Below are 6,376 nucleotides of genomic sequence, written 5' to 3' on the forward strand. Positions count from 1 at the left end.
GTTTGGAATGATTTTTAGAGAAAATTTCCCTTCAGGTTAATATAAGTTAGCTTTAATTCAAAATTTTAGTTTGTAAGAAGTGACATAAATTTCTTCTTAACTGCTGTTAAGAAAGAGATGATTTCTTAAATTATTTAGTTTGCATATGCTAACACATTCCTTTTTATTCTGTATGTTTTCTAGATGTGTAGAAACAAAATTTGTTAGTGCTCAGTCTTTAGTGGCAACTTCTGCTATTTTAATACACCAGATAAACTACCAATTTGAATTAGAATGTTTTACATTGCTATAATTAGTGATGAGGTAGTTATCAGTGGGATTTGATAATGTTTGTGCTCCTGCTCATTCCTTTTATACAGAAAAAGGAAAAAGAACTGTGCTTACATCATACATCAATTACTGACATCAAGAAGGGTTACAAGGTGTATTTTAGTACTTCTGTGTTCTGTTTTGCCAAGTACCATCAGCGCATAAGCTGATTATCATGTCAAATGTAATAAGTACTTGCACAAATGTTGCAGACTCTGCAGAGGTATTTTGCATTACCTTATAGAAATTATTTTTATTGACAGGTGGTTAATTTAACTTATTTCAAACTGATTAATTGCTAGATGTATTAACACTCTACTTGAATCCTTGCTGCTGATGTGGAGATATAGTTGCACACTTCTCAGTGTGATATACAGTGTGATATAGTGATATACAGAGCCTTAGAATGACTGACAATCCCAATTATCTGTTGATTTGACTCTGGTGTGTTTAGGGATTGTCATATGATAGGTATATCTAAGTGTAATAATTCAATTTATTCTTCTATATACTGCTCTGTTTCTAAACTGGGAAGGTTGAAATTCTATTAGAGATTAGAAAATCAGATTTTAAGAATTGTGTTTGTGAGTAATCTCTGTGGGTCATCAGTTACTTTACTGAAGTACTGCTTGTTTTCTGTAAGGAGAAACATGAGTATACAATGATCCTTTTGTGTGTATTTCTATCTTTGGTGTATCCTTAAGTGTGATTAATCAAGCACAGATGTACTGTCTCAAGCTTCTGAGAGTTGTGGCTTGAGTAACGATCCTCATTTCTAGAGTTGTTTAAGTGTGGTACAAATCAAAGAATCGTGTTTTGAAATAGTTTTATTTACTTCTATTCAGTTTCTAATGACAGCACTTATTTAATTTGATTTGTTTTATAAATATTAGCTATGGAAATCATGAGTTAATAACTTCCTCAAGGTGACAGTGGAGGTGCTTGTCTTTTTTGAAATCTGTTGACATAATACTTACTCAGAAGCTAACAATTTGGGCCTCAGTTGAAAAAAAAAAAAAAAAGCAATAAGTAAACAAAATTAACTAATTTACAAGAATTCTTTTTGAGACACCTAAAGCTTTTAATGCATTTAGTCCATAAGCATCAATTAGTTGTCAAGTCCATTTTATGACACACATTTGAACAGAAGCTGCTCTAATGCTTCTAGAGAATGCTGGTGGAGATTTTCCTGCCTCCTACCCACCAATAGCTACAGTGCAGGTACAGGATCTTCTAGTACTTCAGGGGGGTACTTCAGGTTCTGGCATATACTCCCTCTTTCAGGGTGCTGCCCATGTTGGTACATTGCTACCTCAGTGCAGCAGAGAAACATCACTCAGAAAGATTCTACTGATGTTATACATGGAGGGGGATGGACTCCAGTGCCCCCAGTATGAGAGCCACCTTTGCAAAAACATGCATGTTCTACTGACATCTCTTCTTTTGTGGTACAAACTATGAGAGTACTAACAAATCAGGTAGTTTCTGGCAATAGAAATATTATGTCAAGGAAAAAGACAATAACATTAAATTTCTAACCCAACGCATTTCTGTTCATCAAGAGGAAACTGTTTTCCTTCTGCACCACTTCTACTGATGTTTAAGTTTCATGTTTTGTCTCTTTAACGTCTGTGTTTCAAGGAGCGGTTCTACAGACACAGCTTGATTTTTAATAGATGGTCTGGTGATGTTTCTACTGAAAGTGCTGCTGCTAGAAATATCTTCCTGCTTACAGTTCAGGGAAAGCTGGTACACAATACCCTGACTTCATTCTAAATCTGATTTCACACTCTCCAGTTCCTATTCATTGTTTTTCTTATTAACATTAGATAAGATAGGAACACAAGCTGGAGGCACAGTATTTTCTACAAGATTTTTCCCACTGGATGTAATTTACTGAGTTTAATAAAAGCTAAATGAGAACAAATTATCGTACGTCTTCCTGTTATCGGGTCATCAGAAGTTTCTTGGAATTTAGCTTTTCCCCACTGTGTGCTTCAGATGTAGTTTTTCAAGATTTCTGTTCTCTCTTCATGACGCAGAGTATGTCTGAACAGAACTGTGGAACTGGGGAGACGGACCTGAAAGCTTCCCTTGAGGGATGGCAACGTCAGGTGGTAAGACTAACTGTGTCCCAGTGTTGCCAAAGAACAGCACGACACCTGTTTGTGCAGGAGGTTGATGCGTGTGTACTGCACTTCACAGAGAGGCGAGAACTTTGCTGGTCTACACAGGATGCTGTGGGCAAATTGACACACTGTGAATTTACCCTCTGTGGCAATTAAAGCAGTTGTCTGTTGTGTAGTATTGCTCTTTTCCAAAGGAGCACCATCTCAGAAACACAGGGAGCAAATATCACCAAGATAATTGTATTTCTTCTTCCCTTTTGCCTTCTTCATAGAGACTAATTTTTCCTAAGCTTCCTCGCAGGGACAGTCTGAAAGTATGATTGGAAATATACCTCCTGGGGCTGTGCTTTGGACTGATGTGGCTCAAAGACCACCCTTTTCCTCATTTTCTTATCTTCAGAAGTGAATTTAAGCCATCTCAGATGCATTTTGCAAAAAGTACTGTCATTTAAAAAGTTTATTTGAAAATATATAGAAAAAACGCAAATATCTCTAAATATCATATGCAGCTTACTCTCTGGATGATGGCCTCTCTGTTAGTCTTACAATACTTGTCTGGCTGGCTATTTATCCTTCAGAAAAAATTAAAATGCTGTCATGTGCGTGTCTGTCTCTGTCAAGACTACCCTTTCTACCTTCTAATAAGAACTGGAAACTCACAAGGAGTCTCTTTGCAGTAGTTAGGAATCTCTGTTCCACAAACTCAGGTAGACTCAAACACAGTTGGCCCAAGTACGTGAAAAACAAAAAGGGGTTTGTTTGTTTGTTTGTTTTCACTTTGGAAGGCACCAGTGTTTCTTTTCTAACATGGTCTTTTTTGTGTCTGTCAATATCTTAACAAAATACATGCTTTCTTTAGGAGGATTTTTACTCAAATGTTGCAAAAACCTTTGTAGGTGAAATGTTCATTGATACCAAGCACTTAGTTTAATGCTATCATCTCTATTCAAATCTGATTAAAAGATTGGGTTTGTGTGTTCCTGATTTTATTAAATATCTATTTAAATATTCATTTTTTTCCTTATTTACAGCTGTATTATGCTTGCAACATTTATCTTCCTGGCTATTACCTGAACACTTTTGTGCTGTCAACCAAGGACTGATTACAGGAACACAGAAATGGAGAAAACCTTCTGAAGAAATCTTTAGCAACCAAATTGTAAATATTTTTCATAAACAGAACAATTTTCAAATTAAACTCAGGCTTTTTAGACTCACTCTTTCTGATGGGGAGCTGATGCAAAAGCTCCCTTTTCTGTTATTAAAACAAGTTTATCCATGCTCATTTGTGTCAATGTTGTCTTCAAGTATACTTAAGTGTTTCATATCCTCATTTCCTGTCTCCTGAACTTCTTCATAAGGAATAATCATATCTCCTTTGCTAAACTCTTCGTTTATCACCACGTGACAAATGCAGCTGTGTGTGAGCTAGCCTGATGCCAGACACTTGTACCAATTGTCTCTATCAGAGGGGATTACTAGCCTGACCATGAGAGAAGTTAACACAACTCTAGAGCTTCCAGTACTGCACAAGCCTATAGACATTTCTATGAGCATATGACACATTTTTCTCCTAGCTGGATGTCCCCTCAGACCAGTTTCAGTCGTTTTCAGCTGGCAGCGTCTTTGATTCCTGACTTCAATCCCGTTGCTGACTGCTCACTCCACGTCTTGTGTCGACACAGGAGTTCCTATGGTCATTTCCTATTCTCATGTGTTCGATGGCCTCATTAACTCTTACGACTTATCAAAAGAAGGACGATCAAATAAAAAGGAATAAGGGATCAGCAGGAAGGGTTTATTTGGCCTCATTGCCAGTTTATGCCAGGTTAAATTGACCGTGAAACTATGACAGTAAGACTGAAATTAACTGAGAAAGCTAAGCTGGTCTGATAGCAACCTGCTGCCTTTTTTTTTTTTTTTTTTTGTACAGCCACTCTGTTTGAGTGCACCAGAACTATGGGCTGCAACAGTCTTTCTTTTCCTGCCTCTGCAGAAGGAAGCAGCTGAGGCCAATATTCAGTTTTTTCATTGGTCTGTAGTGGCAAGGATGGCTCATTGTAACCTCCTAAACAAGAAGTATGTGTTTGTTGTTCTTTGGTTTTTCCAGGTGGCAAAATAAGATTTTTAGGTAATTTAGAATAATGTGATTTTACCTGTCAGTTTATTGTTCTTTTCTGCTTAGCCAAAAGTGAAAATGAATAGCACAGAATCTTGTTAGCTTTTAAGTCATGTTTCTATAATCTTGCTAGGGATTTCAGGTCCAGGTGAGCCTAAAACCAGCAAAAAATAATCTGGATCTGGAAAATAAGATTGAAACACTTATTTGGAAAGAAATTCTAGTTTGTTTTATTCTACTAGTTAGCTTTTTCTGTTTTATTTCTGCCTGCATTAAAATAAGTTGAAAAACTAATGTATTGCAGTCTGACAGTAAAAGCTAATTGAAATGTTTTGTTTATTAATTTATTGGGACTATGATTTCTGAACAGTATCAGGGAAAAGGGAAAAGGGTCAGGACACTACTTGTCTGAAAGTTCTGTCACACACATTCTGCTCTAGACTTTGACACTGTTATATGTTTCCTTGCCTTAGCTTTCTACATGTTATGATAATTAATGTTATGATATTAAGGCTTTTTATTCCAATTGCTCCTTCAGGACTGCTTTTCCAAAGAACTGGAGTTCTAAAGTTCTGAGTCTCACAACTCATGAAATGTAAAAAATCATAGTTAGGAAAACTTCATGTGGAAATAAGATCACTCATTCAATCCTTATCTGTCTGCCTTACAGAGAAGGGAAAAGAACAATTCCTTATCAAATACTTAAAACACTGATTGCCATGCTATTTCTCAACAAGCAGGTTTGTGAAATTTTATAGCCATCTTGATTCAGTAAGGAAAAACATAAATAAACTGTATGATCCTGATTGAAACTAAACTTGCCACTACCATGAAAAAGCTGTTTGTTTGCTGCAGTCATCTATTTATATAATAGCTAAAGTAACACTGCTTCTTTCCTTCATGTTGGAAAGAGGATTGAATTACACAAGTAAAAAGTGTGCTGTTTTAGTTTTTCTTTAAGCTTATTGTAAAATATTCCTTCTTAACTGAAAAACAAAACCAAAAGGACTTTATAAAGCATTTCTCTCATCTTTTCCACAAGATAAAAGTCCTTAAAGACTGTGTTGGTAATTTCCATTAAGACAACAATCAATATAATTTGCTTATTTAGCAAGACTCAAGGGAAGACAGAGGATTGTATTTTCTGTGGCACACTAGAGCATCAGTGAGATTGTGATAATTGCTATGAGATAAAGTGAGGCTAGTGGGTTGTGTAAATTGAATGGGTTCATTTAAACTGCTTAGGAGTGACAATTTACTACTTTTGCTGATTATTTGGATTGTTCTCTATCTTCTTTATGTCCATTGTGCCTTCATGTAAAAACTAACATGCTGGTATTCATTTTTACATTCTTATTACTGCCATGTTGTTTGTTTGGTTTCAGTGTAGCTGCTATATTATAATAAAGTAGGACAGCTATGTCATGAATTAATATATCTAATCATTATAATATAATCTTGGGCAGTAGGCTGTCTTTTACATTATACCACACATTTGATTACAGAATAGCATTACTAAAATTTTCAAGACAAAAAATATAGAGGCTGATAATGAAATGTAATGATAACATAATAATAATCTTTGCTGAATTTATAGTCCTTCACAGCATGAAGACTTCAGAAATTACAGGGGAAATGACCTATCTTTATAAAATAGCCAGTGAAGGAGAAACTTCAAGATAGTGCTTTGTTAGGTTTCCTGACTAAGTAGTTAAATGCCACAACGACCTATGTGTACTTAATTTAGGTTTTACTTTCAAGATAAAATGAAAACTTAACAACCTTATTTTATATATATATATATATATATATATAAAAT

General features: G+C 35.4%; 1 long non-coding RNA gene across 1 annotated transcript in view; it reads right to left on the bottom strand.

The window, feature by feature from the left end:
- Positions 1 to 3,202: 3,202 nt before the first annotated feature.
- The window catches only part of LOC113477431, a 5,600-nt gene continuing 2,426 nt past the window's right edge, over positions 3,203 to 6,376 (bottom strand). Inside the window, exon 3 of the long non-coding RNA XR_003397900.1 lies at positions 3,203 to 3,214. This is a non-coding gene — a long non-coding RNA (uncharacterized LOC113477431). The remainder of the gene's footprint in view (positions 3,215 to 6,376) is intronic.

This window comes from Athene cunicularia (assembly GCF_003259725.1).
Source record: "Athene cunicularia isolate RWA chromosome 2 unlocalized genomic scaffold, athCun1 chr2_part1, whole genome shotgun sequence".
NCBI classification, from domain to species: domain Eukaryota; kingdom Metazoa; phylum Chordata; class Aves; order Strigiformes; family Strigidae; genus Athene; species Athene cunicularia.